The sequence below is a fragment of the Vombatus ursinus genome, unplaced genomic scaffold (genome assembly GCF_900497805.2).
Source record: "Vombatus ursinus unplaced genomic scaffold, bare-nosed wombat genome assembly UNPS02014206.1, whole genome shotgun sequence".
NCBI classification, from domain to species: Eukaryota; Metazoa; Chordata; class Mammalia; order Diprotodontia; family Vombatidae; genus Vombatus; species Vombatus ursinus.
The window spans coordinates 290,913-308,344 of record NW_020953984.1 but is presented as its reverse complement, the minus strand read 5'-3'; positions in this window follow the sequence as shown (position 1 = coordinate 308,344).

The window sequence follows — 17,432 nt, the reverse complement described above, 5'->3', positions numbered from 1 at the left end:
TTCTTTTTTGTCTTTGTATCTCTAATAACTAACATATTGACTGGAATATAGCAGAGGCTTAATAAGTGAATGAAGGAGGGAAATAAAGTTAGAAAATCAAAGCCAATAAACAACTAACAGTTTTTTTTCCTCCTTCTCCATTTACGTTTTCCCTCTGGAGATTTTTTTCAATTATTTAGGTTTTAGGGAGTAGAAGAGATATTTATGCTTTTGGTATAAGACCAAATAACTGAATATTCTATAGAGAAAAGAATGGCTTGAACATGAGAAAAGGCCTGAAATTCCAGCTCCTTTTGAATTCAATCATCATCATCATGTACTACATACATCTTAGCTACATTTTATGGAAAACTAGTCATGAAGAAGCTTTTTTTATGGATGTAAAGTGCTGAGTATATTTTGCTGTATTCTTTTGGTTTGTATTTGTACTATTCATCATGTGCATGAATTTCTGGTCGACTCAGAAATGGGAAACACAGAAAACTATAGAGGGAAGTCTTCAGAAAGTTTATATAAGTAAGATTTCCTCCCCCTCCGCTTGTGAATATTTATATTTGTGCATTTATACTTTTCTGAACCTAAATGTCTTTGCCTTTATCCTTATTAAATGTCATCTTATTCAGTTTTGCTCAATGTTCTAGCCTGACAGATCTTGTGGGATCTTGGTTCTGACATCCAATGTAAGAGTTTTAGCCTTCTCAGACTAGGGGAAGGGGTATTCAGAATGCATGCCATCTTGGGGTGGGGGGAGGGGCGAGATGGGGTAAAAATTTGGAATTCAAAATCTTGTGGAAGTAAATGTTGAAAACAAAAAAATAAATAAAAATTACCATAAAAAAGAGTTTTAGCCTTCCTAACTTAGTGTCACCTTCACATGTGATAAGCACACCATTTATATTTCTATATGTCACTGATAAACACGTTAAACAGTAGACGGCGCTATGCTCTATGACTTTGATCCATCAAGCCATTAATGAGATACTGTGGCAGGAAAAGCCCTGCATTTGGAGTAAGAGGATCCGGATCTGCTGCTTAGTACTTTCGTGACCCTGGGCAAGTGGCTAACTTCTCTGAACTATGATTTCCTCACCTCTGAAATGAAGGGCTTGAACACGATGACCTCTATGGTCCCTTCCAGTCTACAATTCTGGGATCCTGTGAATAAGTGGGCCTGGCATGACACCAGGATCATGGATACAGAGATGGCAGGGAACTCAGGAGACTTGGAGTCTAACACTTAGCACTTCACAGATGGGGAAACTGAGGCCCAGAGGAGTTAAGTGACTTGCCTGAGGTGACGTTTCAAGTGGCAGAGGAGGGAGTCAGTCAGCCAGTATGCATTTTTAAGTATCTGCTATGTGCCACGCACTGTGCTAAGGCTGAGGATAAAAAAAAAGGCAAAAAATATTCTCTGCCCTCAAGGAGTTCACAATTTAATATACAGGATGAATAGGAAATAGTCAATTAGAATTAAGAGGGGGTAGGAAAGGCTTCCTGCAGAAGATGGCATTTTAGTTGAGATTTAGAAGAAGCCAGGGAAGCCAAGGCAGAGATGAGGAGAGAGTATTCCAGGCATGGGGGAACAGCCAGGGAAAATGGCTGGAGATTAAAGATGGAGTACCTTGTTTGTGGAATAGCAAAGAGACCAGGGTTACTAGATAGAGGGTACATCAGGGAGTTATATGTCAGAATACTGGAAAGTAGGAGGAGGCTAGGTTATGAGGGGCTTTGAACAGTAAGCAGAGGATTTTGTATTTGATCCTGGAGGTAATAGGAAAATCACTCTGAACAGTACATGGGAGTTATTGGAGAGATCCTATTGCTTCCAGGAACAAATATAAAATGCTTTGTTTGGCATGCAAAGTCTTTTATAACCTACCCTCTTCCTACCTTTCCATTCTTCTTATACCTTGCTTCCTTTCATGTACTCTTCAATCCAGTGATACTGGACTCCTGGCTGTTCCATGAAAAAGACATTTTATTTCTCAGTTCTGGGCATTTTCTCTGGCTGTCCTCCAGGTCTAAAACGCTCTCAATTCTGCATACTGACTTCCCTGGCTTCTTTTAAGTCCTAACTAAAATCCCATCTTCTACAGGAAGTTCATCCTCTTAATTCCAGTGCTTTCCTCTTTTAAATATATTTTGTATATACCTTGCTTTGTATCAATTTGCTTGTATGTCATCTCCTCCATTAGATTGTAAACTCCTTTGTTTTTGTATCCCTCGCACTTAGCACAGTGCCTGGCACATAGTAAGCGCTTAATAAATTTCTACTGAATTGAATTGAGAGATTTGAGGCAGGCAGACCCACCAACAGGCTACTGGTGATGACTTACATTGCAATGGTGGCAGAATCAGAGAAGGGAGAGTCTTTGAGAGATGTTAAAAAGCAACAGGTCTTGGTCACAGATTAGATATAGGGGGTGATAGTGCGGAGTTGAGGATGACACCTAAATTGTGAGCCTGGAGGGTTGGGAGAATGGTGATACCCTTGACAGTAATATGGAAGTTTGGAGGAGGGAAGAGTAGAGGGGGAAAGAAAATGAGTTTACTTTTGGATGTACTGAGTTTAAGATATCTACTGGACATCCAGTTTGAGACGTAAGATTAAAGGTCAGCAGAGAGATTAGGGCTGGCTAGGCAGGTTTGCGAATAGTCAGCATAGAGATCATAATTAAACCCATGGCAGCTGATAAGATCAGGTGTAGTATTATAGAGAGAGAAGAGAATAGGGCCCAGGATAGAACCCTGAAAGACACCTACGGTTAGAGGGAATGAACTGGGTGAGGATCCAGGAAAAGAGACAGAGAAGAAACTGTCAGACAGGGAAGAGAAAACCAGGAGTGAGTGGAGTCCTGAAATCCCAGAAAGAAGAAAATAGCAAGAAGAAAGTGATCAACAGTATCAAAAGCTGCAGACAGGTCAAGGAGAATGAGGACTGAGAAAAGGCCACTGGAACTTTGGAGACATCAACTTCAGCGGAAGCATGACGCTGGAAGCTGGATTGTAAGGAGTTAAGAAGAGAGAGTGTGAGAGAAAGTGGAGGCACCTAATGTAGGTGACCTTCTCAAGGAGTTTAGCCAGAAAGGGCAGAGGACAAAGCATGATATGAGGTGGAAGGGGGGGCACCAAGTGAAGGTTTTTTGAGTCTAGGAGAGACATGATCATGCTTGTAGGTACTAAGGAAGATAGGGAGTAAGTAAGTAGATAGGGAGAAATTAAAGATAAGTGATAGAATGGTGAGATGGAATACGATTCCTTGTGCATGTAGAGAGGGATTTGCTTTGGCAAGGAGTAAGGCCATCTCTTCGTGTGAGGATTTGAAGTTAGGTCTTCCCACCCCACAAGAAACAGTATTTAGGCTCTCCCCAGTTTTTCTAGAAGTCTGTGAATATTCCCAGGTATTCTCCCAGGAGCACTGTGGATACCAGTGTCCTCTATGATAATCCTTTATGCTGATTTAAGAACAATGCAAAGGACAGCACACGAACAACCTATATCAAATTGCTTGCCTTCTCGATGAGGGGGGTGAGAAGGGAGAGAATTTGGAACTCAAAATTCTTAAAAATGAATGTTGAAAATGGTTTATGGGGCAACTAGGTGGCACAGTTAGAGCACTGGCCCTGGAGGCAGGAGGACCTGAGTTCAAATCCAGCCTCAGACACATAACACTTACTAGCTGTGTGACCTTGGGCAAGTCACTTAACCCCATTGCCTAGCAAAAAATACCAAAAACAAAAGAAAGAAAATGGTTTATATATGTAATTGGGGAAAAAAACCGAAATGTTAAATAAATTTAAAAAAAAAACAAGAATGATGCAAAGAGCAGTCAGTAGAAGCCAGCTACTACACATGCTGCCAGATGCCACATGACAATTCAGGCTTTAGGTTGTGTACATGTTTGACTTTAGGGGAGAAAAATAACATAGAAGAGAGGAGGAGCAGCTCAAAGACTCATTTACTTTTTATAGAGAGGGAAAAATTATCAGTCATCAACAATGATTTATTGAATACTTGTCTTAGACCTAGCATTGATTTAATGCAAAACATTCCACAAATATTTGAGCACTGCGAAAGGGACTGGGTGGTAGGGATGTTGGAATAGTTTACAAAGATTTTTTTTTTAACTCATAGTTCTTTATGGGGTTAACTCTGTGTCAAGTTACTTGTTTTGTTTATTTGTTTTTTAAGATGGGAGGAAACTTGTCTTTAATTATGTTACTTTGGTTGGGGGGAAGGGAATGGAGAGAACTAGATAACTAGTGATTGGGCTAAATGTGCCTAGCCCAAATAGAACAGGGTTCTTATTTGTGTAATGGATCCTTTTGGGAGTCTGGTGAAGCCTATGGACCCTTTCTCAGAATAATGTTCTTAAACACATAAAACAAAATACATAGCATTACAAAGAAAACCACTTGTATTGGGGGAAAGTTACCAAAATTTTTTTAAATAAGGTTTATGGACCTCAAGTTAAGAACCTCACACATAAATGATTCACAAATGTGGCATGGCTATTGATAGCCTGGGAATGGATGATGCCATTCAGAAAGGAGAGAAAATTAAGGGAAGAGGTAGGTTAGGGGTATCAGTGACTCAAGTCTTATTTTAGGAATTAGAAGAGACTGAGAAATTAGTAAGGGAGAAATCCCTAAGGCCAAAGATGTAGGGCACCTGAATCTAGTCTAAAAAGGAGTTGATGCCTTAGGAAGTTGATGTAGTTCACCAAGACCTAAGGCCCAGGGTGTGATTAATTAATACCTCACCCACAAATACTTACTTTGTCAGTCTTCTTATCTTCAGCATCAGGATTCCGATGCTTCAGATTTCTTCACTTTGCCCTTGAGTGGGTACACCTCACCCTTTCGTGTGTTGTCTTCCCTCATTAGAATGTCTGCTGCTTGAGGACAGGACTATGTTCCTTTTTGCATTTGTATCCCCAGTGCTTAGCACAATGACTAGCACATAGTAAGTGCTTAATAAATGCTTATTCTAGCTAGCTAGCTATCTGTCTGTCTATCTGTCCATTAATCATCACCATCTTTTGAATGGATCTTGTGAAGACTGAAAAATAGTTTCAAAGCTTCTTTAAAATAAAATGAAGATTATTTATTAATTGTCAACAGTTATATATTTGATAGAAATGATTTCCAGAACCCCTGGCCATGAATAGAATTTTTAGCTATGATTTAACACAGACTTAACTTCCATAGAAAGACAATTGATCTTTCTGATCAAAATGCAATAAAGAGTTCTATGTCAATGAAATGGAGCACTTGATTTAAAATAAAAAGAAATGGTGGTTCTTGCTCTTGTGGAATTGACAATCTAGTGAGGGCACTGGATGAATGGAAGATAATTATAGTACACAATAAACTTAAGTATATTAGAACAGTGCAAAATGCCAATTGCTACATATGATAGATCTGGTTATGATATATCATGAACTAAGCCTGTTCACTTTTTTTGTAAATGAAAATTATGAACTGATAACTAGAATGAGTCTCTCAAAATTAGAGGGTCCATTCTTCTGCTTTTATTGACTCCTCAAATTGTAATTATGCAATTCCAGATAGCCAGGCATATAACAGATCTCTGATTCTGTCCTTGGAGAAATTCATACATAGATTTTCCTTGTCTCTGTAAGATCTCCAGAAAGTTAGTGCTAGGTAGCACATTCAAGTCTCATTTACCTCACAGTCAAGAAGTTTGTGTCTATCTAACCTCTCTTTTTAAGTAAAAGGGCAGTTCTTCTGTTCATAGGATTCAGAGCTGGGAGAAACCCCAGAAGTTATCTAGTCCAATCCCTACATTATACAAATGAGGAAACTGAGGCCAAGAGAAGTTAAATGATTTCTACAAGGTCACACAGGCAAGTGGCAGAGTCAAGATTTTAACCCAAACCTTTTGATTCCCGAGTCAGTAATCCTTTCCAATATACCAAACACACTTAATGACTGACCTATCACTTTGTACATTCATTTCTCTGGTTGGGACCATTTAACACATATATAGAGTTATGCCACATTCTCCAGAACCAATCTGGCTCCTGTGAAGGGAAAATATAAGTCCTTGACTTGTTCTTAGATTTGGAATCCTTGACCTCATGATGTCTTGGTGTCATTCTCCATAAGCCAGTTCTTCTAGGACTTGGTTTTGTTCTGGCTAGTACTTTTGGGAATGAAGCTCATGTGGCTCATTCTCAATTGAGAAAACTCCCTTTCATTCTGACCCTTTGCCTGCACTGACTTCTGACTACTGTCTACCACCGGATTACTTTGATGCTATTTCATCCTATTTGTTAGGTCATCCCTTCAGCTACTCTCCTTAATAATAACTACTGACTTCCTTAGACCTTAAAGACCATTTAATCCAACCTGCTTATTTTACAGAGGAGGAAATTGAGTCCCAGAGAGGTTATATGACTTGTAAGTCCATGGATAGTAAGTGGCAGAACCAGGTTTTAAACCCAGGTCCCCTGACTCCAAACCCAATGGTTCTTAATGAAACACTTGCTGCCATTTTCTTATTATTCTACCTATATCTTCCCCAACTTCTTCCTTGCACTTAGTGCTGAGCCTTTCCAAATTCCCTGTTTCAGCAGGTGTGTCTAATCTCTGGGTCCCTCAGCAGGTATGTCTTCTTCACTGCCTGCTGAACTCCAGGACTGTCTTTAAGTGTCAAAAGCACTTTGAAAGGTCCAACACACCTTATAGATGTAACCACTGATAATCCTCTGTATGACATCTCCTTATAAGGAAGCTGGCAATGACTTCTATGCTAAACTTTTGTGAACTCTGTTCCAGTCATAGAGAGACTGAGCTTTTGAAGCAAAATTCACAAGTATTTTCTTTTTAAAAAATTATTTTTATTCTGAATGTAAATGCCAATAGAATGGGTATTTATTTGCATTTAGGCCAAACAATAAAAAAATTAGATTTGTACATTAAACTACAGGCCTCTATAACATGTGTATACATATGCATACATACATATACATATAATATGTACATATGCATACATACTTATATGTGTGTGTGTATATATTTTTGTTTTTATGGATATAATGAGATCAATTTGCAGCTTTTGATATTATCCTGCTTATCTAGTCTTCTTTCCATTCTTTTCTCTCCATTAAAAAAAACGTTGCCTTGATGCCCACTTTTCTTTCTTTTTTTGTTACTTTATCAAAATCTCCTCCTGCCCTCCATTGGGGAAAAAAGAAAAACAAAAGAGAAGAATAACAGAGCCCTTTAAAAACTAGACAGAGTTAAGCACAAACAATTTTATGCACAGCCTGCATTGGCTGTTATGAAAATATGTTTCATTCTGTATCTTGCATCCATCACTTCTCTGTCAAGTGGTTGGTGGCAAGAAGCTTCATTTTCTAAACTACCGGTGTAATGGGGAAACAGTTTTGCTGTGACAGTTTTTAGTAATAGAGACGACTGCAACAGAACTGTACCTTTTTAACTCCAATAATGTGAGATCCAAAAAAGCTGAACCCATAAAATCATCCTGTAGTCCAAAGTCATAATCAAAGACCTGCAATTCAAAAGACACAATGCGTTGTTATGTGTTATTCCAGAAGCAAAGTAGAAACTTTGAGTGAAAACTCCCTAATTAGGAAAAAAATGAGGGAGTAACCTGAAATAAACTGAGATATATTTCTGAAATAAATTGAGGTATATTTAGTTATTTTGAGGGGTGCTACATAATTCTTAAAAGAAAATCCTTTCCTTTCATTTAAAGAAATGTATACTGTACAACACTCTAATGAGTAGCGTTTTCCCCAATTAAGCGATGACAATGCATCATTGCAATGAAAAGATGAGGAAGATTGGTCTCTCCTGTACAGTCCTGTGGGATTTCCTCTCCCCTCCCCCATTTAAGTACAGATGTAGTGGATGGAAAAGTATACTTATGTACCAATATGCTGGTACGAAATTCAGCAAGTCATCCCTCTACATAGGACTCTTGTCAGGATAAAATGAGATAATGAGTTCAATTTTCCCGTATTTTAAAGTGCATTTAGTTTCCATCCTTTAGGATGGCAGGGGCAAAGGTGAGGTAAACACACACAAATATGAGAAAATTGAGCTATTGTATGTGACTTTGAAAAGTTTTTTTAAGCAGAATAAAAATGTGTGATTGTGGCAGTGTCATCAATAATAATAAAAATGTAAACAAAAATAAAAGAGACTGGGTTTGCTACATGGGCTTACCTCTATTTTTCTCCTTGCTAGAGAAAATCTTTTTTAAAAAATATTTGCTTAAAATACAATTACATATCACTTCACAAATATCACTTTCTCAAGCCCTACTATGTTACTCTAACACAGATTTTATTCATTCAGTAAGTCCCAACATATCCAAGATGGGATTAGAACTCACAAGTTCTTATGTCTGTATCTTTGGCTCACTTTCCATAACATATTCCCTGATGGCAAAAGAAGTGATTGACAGAAGTTGTTAATTTATTTATGTGATGATTCTGTTATTTCAAAAAAGAGTTAAAATGTCAAGTGGAAGTTTTTAACTCCTCTCTAGTGTTATGTACCATTTGTTAGCAGCCACTGGGTGATCACTGGTACCTAATTAGTGTAGCAAAGGTTAGACTGTGGGTATTAAAAACCGAAAAAGGAAGCACCATTCAATGTTGTCAAAGGCTTCCTATATCGTTAGTCAAAATTATTTATTAAGGCAATAAACATACATTAGTAAATGAACAAAACATTTATTAAGCACTTATTAAGTGCAAAGCACTATGCTAGATGCTGGACAAATCAAAAAGTAAGAAAACCCCTGCTCTCAAGAAACTCACATTCTAATGGGTGAGACAAAACATAAGGAAGATTTTAGCTGCAAGTGAGATAGAAAGGTCCTATGGTCCCTAGTGTGTTGCAGCAATGATGATGCCGTTGAACTATTTCGGGTTCTCACACTGAACCATTTAACAAAGCCAATGGCTTTGGTGGCAACAACTTTCTTTTTGTGTAGCACAGGAGAATTGAGAGACTGCATCTTCATAGGGGGTTGCTTCCCAGGATGACAGTGATGGATGGTGGGCTGTAAATATTGTTATTATCAAGCCACTTGGTTTGAGGGTCCTGGGCTATCTCCACAAAGGGTCTATGAAGAAATGGTGGTGAAGATGGTGGTAGTGGTTTGATTTGGCTGGCACAGGCTGTCTCCTGTCTCTTCTTCAAGGAACCTTGAGGCAGCTAAGACTCAGTGGATATAGGGCAGGGTGCAGAGTCAGAAAGACTTGAGTTCAAATTCAGTCTCAGATGTTTGCTAGTAGTGTGAGCTTGAGCAAATCACTTAACCTCTGTTTGCTTTAGTTCCCTCAATTATACAATGGGGATAATCAATAACCAATAAACTTTTGTTAAGCACCTACTATGAACCAGGCACTGTGCTAAGCTTTGGAGATACAAATAAGAAAAAGAAAAACAAGTCTTTACTCTCAAGGAACCTGTAATATAATGGGGGAAGACAATGCAAAAAAAGAAAGCTGAAAGTGGGGGCACCATGGGGAACCTGGTAGGGTCATCTGATGGAGTTAAAACCAAGGGGAGTGGCTGAGGGAAAATGAAGACATTGTAGGGATAATAACAGCATCTATCTTGCACAGTTGTTATGAGAATCAAATGAAATAATATTAGCAATAATAGCATTTTGCTAATATATTAGCAAAACATTCATTTAGTATGGTGCCTGGTACATAGTAAAGCACTATATAAAGGCTTATTCTCTTCTTTACCTCCCCTCCCCTTAGCTATGTATTTCCAGTTAGAATGGTACATAAAACTTCTTAAATATTTATATCCCTAGCATTTCAAATTTAATCAAGTAGGCTCTTACCTACAGAAGAATGAGTTCTTTTCATTTTATTGCCTGATTTCTTAGATGAATTAAATCCTTCTGAATGTTTGGAACAACCAATAAAAAAATGCATTTTAACAAAGTTTTTAAAAAAAATCTTCCTTACTATCTGCAACTAAAAGGCAGGCATTAAGATAATGACTTGGGAATAAGGGAGGAAATACTCTTATTTTAGCAACATCTTACCAATGCATACTGTTACCACAGGTTGGGATGGTTATAGGGAGATCCATACAAATTCCTCAGCATTACTGGAAAAACAACTCAATATAGGTGCTAATTATTATAGTTTTATAGGAAATTGCTATTTGTTCTATAGCATAATGGAGGTTTTTCATCTAGAAAACCTAATACAAGATGACACACATTAATACAATAGAACATTAACTAAAAGTGAAGTTCTGTGCAGAACATTATACTAGTGTCTGGGAGGGAACCAATCACACAGTCCATGTCCTCAAGGGATTTGTAGTCTTTTTCTACCAGTGGTGGTGGACTGGAAGTGTGGTGATGTGTGGAGGAGAAAATAAACTAACAAGTCATTCAGTCAATAATAAACATTTATGAAGTACCTACCTAGGGGGTGCCAGAGTAGGAGGCCTGGAATAAGGAAGATTCATCTTCCTGAATTAAAATCTGGCCTCAGACACTAACTACCTGTGTGACCTTGAGCAAGTCACTTAACCTTGTTTGTCTCAGTTCCTCATCCATAAAATGAGCTGGAGAAGAAAATGGCAAACCTCTCTAGTATCTTTGTCAAGAAAACCCCAAATGGGATCACAAAGAGTCAGACATGACTGAACAACAAATGTATCAATGGGCAGCTAGATGGCTCAATATCTAGAGCACAGGGTCTACAGTCAGGATGATCTGAGTTCAAATCCAACCTCAGACAATTATTTGCTGTGTGGGCAAGTCACTTAACCTCCCTTTGCCTTAATCCATAGGAGAAGAAAATGGCAAACCGCTCCAGTAGCTTTGCCAAGAAAACCCCATGGACAGTACTGGTGTGCTATGATCCATGGGGCCATGAAGAATTGGAGATGACTGAACAAATGAACAACAATAATCCCTGCTCTCAGGAGCCCATAGTTTAATGTGGGAGATGGCACACAAACAACTAAGTATGAACACACTGCAAACTGGACATACTCAATAGAGGGCAAGTACTACAATGAAGGGTTTCTTGTAGAATGTGGGATTTTAGCTGAGACTTGAAGGAAAGCAGGGAGCCAGGAGGCAGAACTAAGGAGGAAGAGCATTGCACGCAGTTGGTACAGCCAGTAAAAATGACCAGCTGGGGGATACGTGTGTGTGTGTGTGTGTGTGTGTGTGTGTGTTTGTGTGTGTGTACCCATACACACATATTCAACATATTAACAGAGAATAGGTATTAGATATAATATACAATATTGCATGGAGTTCACAATAAAGCAAAATTATAAATGAAGTTTGAGGGAGAAGCTCATTACCAACATGGGAGCTGAGAGGTAGCTTATAGAAGAAACATTTGAGTTGGGCCCTAAAGTGTGAGTAGGAATTCAAAGGATGAAGAGAAGAGGGAGAGGAGCATTCCTGGGCTACAGACCAGCCCTGTACTAGAGTAAAAACACAGAGGGGTCAAGGGGTAGAGAGCTAGTTCATTTGGTTACAACATAAAGTGAATAGAGAGGAATGATATGAAATAAGACTGGAAAGATTCAGTTAGAGGATTACAGTTTTAGAAATGGAAGGGACTTTAGAAGTCAGTTATAGTTGTAGGCTAGCACTACCATCTCCACCATTTTATAGGTAAAGAAACTGAAGTCTAGAGAAGTTATTTGTCTAAAGTGGTAAAGGAAGAAAAAAACCCAACAGAAGTAAGAATTAAATCCAGGTTCTCTGACTCTCGATCCAGCACTCTTACTCCTATGTAATGTGAAGCCAGGTCACAGAGTCTCTTGAATATCAAGTATGAACCTTCCTCAGTGTGGGCAATGGGGAATCAATTGAATATTTTTGAGCAAAGAAATGACATCTGCTCAATAAAAAAAATATTGCATCAGTGGCATGAAAGACAAATTGGAAGCAGTCCAGTAAGCATAGTGAAGATAGCAAAACCTATTAGGAGACATAGTAATTATATAGGCAGGTGGTACTGAAGGCCTGTACAAAAGTAATAGTAGTTGGACAAGAAAGAGACATTGCAGAAATGCTACTGAGATTATGGCAGCTAGGTGGCGCACTGGATAGAGTGCCTGGCCTAAAGTCAGGAAGATTCACTTAATAGCTGTGTGACCCTGGACAAGTCACTTAACTTGTTTGTCTCAGTTTCTCATCTGTAAAATGAACTGGAGAAAGAAACAGAAAATCACTCCAGTATCTTTGCCAAGAAAACCCCAAACTCACAAAGAGTTGGACACAACCAAAATGACTAAACAATGCCAACAACAACTGAGATTAAAGTGGCAGAATCTGGTAAATGGTTGTGATCTGTGCTCAAAGAAAGTAACTACAGTATCAAAATAATGTATCCTTGAAATATTAAAGAAGATGTAAGTAGAAGGAAAGAGTAAAAAAAAAAATCCAAGGCTTGAGATGAAGGTGAAAATATGAGAAATTAATTAAATGGTTTTGCCATAGACATAAAGAGTGAAGGCAGAAAGATAAGAGAGTTTGGAAGGAAAGATTACATGGTGGAACATCTAGATGCAGATGTTCTTCTGTAGGCAGTTGGATATGTGAGGCTAGAGCTTGGAAAAGAGAGATCAGGGCTGGAGATATGGCTCTGGAAAACATTTGCATAAAGGAAGTACTTGGAACCACGGGAGGGGATAAGATTACCAAGGGAGAAACTAGAAAGAGAAGAAAATGGCTAGACCTTTGGAGAATAACACCCATGTTAAGAAACTGGAAAGAAGACAAGAAACCAGTAAAGAAGCGAGAGATGGAGTAGTTAGAAATGTAGGAGGATCACGAGTTTTGCTTTAGAATTATTAATTATCAATTATTCTTTTTTAAAAATATAAAAAATAATTAATTTTTTAAATATTAATTTTTAAAAACAAATTTTAAAAGTTTTAAAATCATTTTATTTATATGCAAATTTTTCAATCATTTCTACATTGTATAAAGTCAGGTAATAACGATAATAATAATAATAATAGCAACAACAACAATAGCAGCTAGCTCTTATAGAGTGCTTTAAGGTTTCCAAAGCACTTTGTAAATGTTACCTCATCTTATCATCACAACAACTCTGGGAAGTAGATTATTACTATTTCCATTTTACAGATAAGGAAACTGAGTGAGACAAATCAAGTGACTTGTCCAGGGTCACACAATTAGTAAATGTCTAAGGTCATATTTGAACTTGGGTCTCCCTGACTCCCAGGTCCAGTTCTCTATCCATAGTGCCATCTAGTTTCCTCATATGTAATTTAAAAGAAAAAAAAAAAGCAAAAGCAAAACCTATTGATCACTTGTGCCTGGACATTGGTCATAAACATGCCCTGGCTGTGCATTGCAAGAACCTATGATACATCTGATGAAACAAATACATATTTCAGTATATAAAATTCAGGACTGAATTTTACAAGACAAAAACTATACTAAAATATAACAATTTCTACTATCCAGTCTATATGAATCAATTTACACCAAGACTTCTATGCCTTCTAGGATTATAAGTCATAACACAATGAGAACACTGGGGATGTACAAAAGTCTTCCAGTCTCACAGAAAGATGCCAAAGCTAACACATCGGCATAAAGTAACAGAAGACAGGGAATAAGCTTTGGAGGAAGACTTCAGTGTAGTCAACCTAAGTAATTCTAAACTACAGACCATTTTTTTTCATCATTCTCTTTGCCTGAATTGTCTAGGTATTTACCTCAGTTCTCCACTTGTACTAGGGGTTCTTAACCTTTTTAGTTTTTTGGCAGTATGATAAAGCTTATATGGACCCCTCCTCAGAATAACAGTTTTAAATGCATAAAATAAAATATTTATTATTAAAAAGGAAACCCATTATGCTGAAATATAGTTATCTATTTCTTTAAAAAAAAGTTCACAGACCCAGGTGAAGAATCCATGAATAAAGAGAAAAAATGGGAGAGAATAACACTGAAAGCTAACATCGCTTCATTAAGGTATTAGCTTATTTCAATACCTAGATATTACTCCTGAGCCAGAGGGGAAGCAGCTATGAGTGAAATCCCTTGGACAATAAGTAGATAGAATGGGGGAAGAAATGGGAAATCAAAGTCCCACTGTTTCCTAAATTCCTGTTTCAGAAATTTAGAAGACCCCTAGGGGCTCAGCAACTCCATACCCCACTCCAGGGAACGTAGGCAGAAGAAAATCCTCTGAAATGTATCATATAAAGCTAAATAAATTTTTAAACAGTTACTTCAATTCTCAAGGCAACAAGTATCAAACACTGATAAATGTGAGCCTCCTCTCATTTTTGTTTGTTTTTAATTAATAATACCAACATCTCATTTCCATGCAGCCTTGTGTGGTTGACAGAAGGAACCCAGGCTTGTGCATCCACATTTGCATTTGAACATGTTAACACCTTAAACTAGTAGAGTTTATGAGCCCCAGAATGACTGAACATCCTATCAAGAAGCCTGACAACATAGGGACAAAACTCAGGATGTCTCTATAATAGGTACTGAGTTCAGTCAATAAAATTAAGGACCCCACTTGGAATCAAGACTAAAATCACTATGTGGAAGTCAGTGTAACTGAGTTCAAAGCAATTTATTTGTATCATTCCATTTTCCAGTTCTATAGCTATCTTAGGGGGTGTATTGAATTTCAAAAAAAAAATGATGGTGAACTGCTTTACATCAGTTTTCTGATGATTTTCTAATTCAAATTAAATATATCTTGTGAAGGACTCAGTCCATCACATATGGAGAAACAAAATTAAGCTCATATAATATGACAGCATATAAAAAAAACTTGAATGCTAATTTATATCTCAATTTTGGTTTCAGGCTCAAGGAATGGCACAGAAGAAAATAAAAACATGAGAAGTTAGTTACTTTCACAGTTTAAGTAGGCACTGATGGCCAATTCCCAATTGTCCCCAGAAAATCAGGCACAAATGAAAAACAAGAGGAGAAATAGTGTTTTTACCCTTTAACAACACAGGGACAAACAGCTGAGATGCTTGACTGCTTCAGAGTCATGTGTGATGGATGGTACAAATAGAAGAATGCAAAATGCACAGTGAATGCGAAAATAACTAGTTTAAAAGAACTTTTGCTCAAGAGGTTAGAGGCTTTGTTATTGCAACCACGTTTCAACTGGCACTAGAGATCTGCTCCTAGTTATTGATCTAAAACATTCTTTTCAGTAATTTAGAGTCTGCTTAGATATAATCTATGAGACAGGGGACGATGCTGGGCCATTTAACAAAACGCAAATAAAATAAATCAATCTTTTGCACTTTTGGTTATTACCTGGTACAGTTTCAAACTCAAGGTATTCTTACCCTGTATCAAAGAATTTTCCAAGGGTGTTAAGACAACAAGCTTGCCATCCAAGTGGGATGGCCCTAAGTGGAGATGCCTTCTGTGAGAACACTCTATTTTAATTTAATATCTGATGGAGCTCTAATTCTTGATAGAGAATTGACCCCCAAAAGGAGTTTATATAAACACACACACACACACACACACACACACACACACACACACACACACCCCCATACTGCTTCTCCCTCTTCCACTATGACCCTGGGTGCTGATTATGGGCCTTTGAATGATAGTGGCAGTGAAGGGCCAATTTGGAATTTCAATTCATTTCAACAGTCTCTGAAATTGATGTACTCCTTTATCAGAGCTGAACACATCACATTATTTAAGCAGTGGGCCAGAGCAGCACTGCAGATTCAGAGAAGGTTCCAAGGCTCTTGTCTCATCTTAAGTGTTACATTTTAATCTGCTACGTCTATTGCTACCTTATTACAATTCCTTTTCCATTTGCTGTTTCCTACTCTGCCCTCCCAACAACCCTACGGGAGAAAGCAAAGCACAGAAATGGGAACTTTTCAACAAACACATGTGAAATTAAAAGTTATGTTGTTTCAAACTAATTAAACTGAACATATTTATTATGTGCATAGTACATAGAAATGAAAGCTCCCGAATTTTAAAAAAATGAATTACTGATTTTTTTAAACTGGAAATGTTACAGCTTTGTAGACTTTGATGTGATTTTATAACCTTGCTTCAAAACTGGATTTTGTTTTCCCTTGATGCTTTAGAGATTGTGATATAAGTAAACATGGACCCCAATTTCCTTTAACTATAGGTGTGAAGGGCATTCTTTAAAATCTCACGTTTCAGAGACTGTTGAAATGATTTGAAATTCTAAATTGGCCTTTCACTGCCACTATCATTCAAAGGCCCATAATCAGCACCCAGGGTCATAGTGGAAGAGGGAGAAGCAGTATGGGTGTGTGTGTGTGTGTGTGTGTGTGTGTGTATTTATATAAACTCCTTTTGGGGGCTAATTCTCTATCAAGAATTAGAGCTCCATCAGATATTAAGGGTGAAAAACGTACCAGCCACTGGTGCATTTTCATATCACCTGTCACTACAGACTCCAATACTTAGTAAGATATTTTCTAGGCAAGATTAGTTTCCTATCACAGAAGACATGTGGAAGACATTAAAATCAAGCATTCCATTGAGAACTGGGAAAGAAAATGAAAATGTTGCAATTTTCAGGTAATTTTAGTATTTGGAAATGTCACAGTCACCAATGGATCATATTTAGATTGTGCCTTTGTAAGCTTAGACATAGAAAAAGAAAAGTTAGCATACACACTTACGAAGCCCCACCCCCCAAAAAAAATTAAAGCCAGAGATTGCATCCAAAACACATACCTTACCAAACTCACAGAAATCTTGTGAACATCGAATTTTAAATACTAAGCAAGGATTTTGGAAAATGTAGAGTACTATAAAAAAGTATGAGAAAACATTAATTTTTCTATCTTCAAAAAGCTTAAATGTTTTCTCCTTTCCTAGTCAAGTCTGAAAAAAGTTAATGTAAATAGCTTATTGGCTAAAACTTTATTTTCTTTTCAAAATTCAAAATAAAATATAAAAAGTCATGACATTGTCTCAGACTCCTCTTCTACAAAATAGAAAATAATTTTTGCTTAACTCATAGAGTTACTGTGAGGAAAGCACTTTGCAAACCATAAAGAGCTATATGTATGTCATTATTACTATTGTTACTAATAATAATAATAACAATATGAAACAAGGGGAAATACTTTATATCTCTTCTGCTATGTGAAAAAGGGTCCTAAAATGAAAATAACAAATGTACACACATATGTGGATATATATACACATATGTACACACACACACACACACACATATATATATATATATATATATATATATATATATATATAATCATTTCACCTCTATTTGCCTCAGTTTCCTGAGCTATAAAACAACAATAATAATAGGGGCAGCTAGGTGGTACAATGGATAGAGATCTAGGCCTGGAGTCGGGAAGTCACAAAGACCTGAG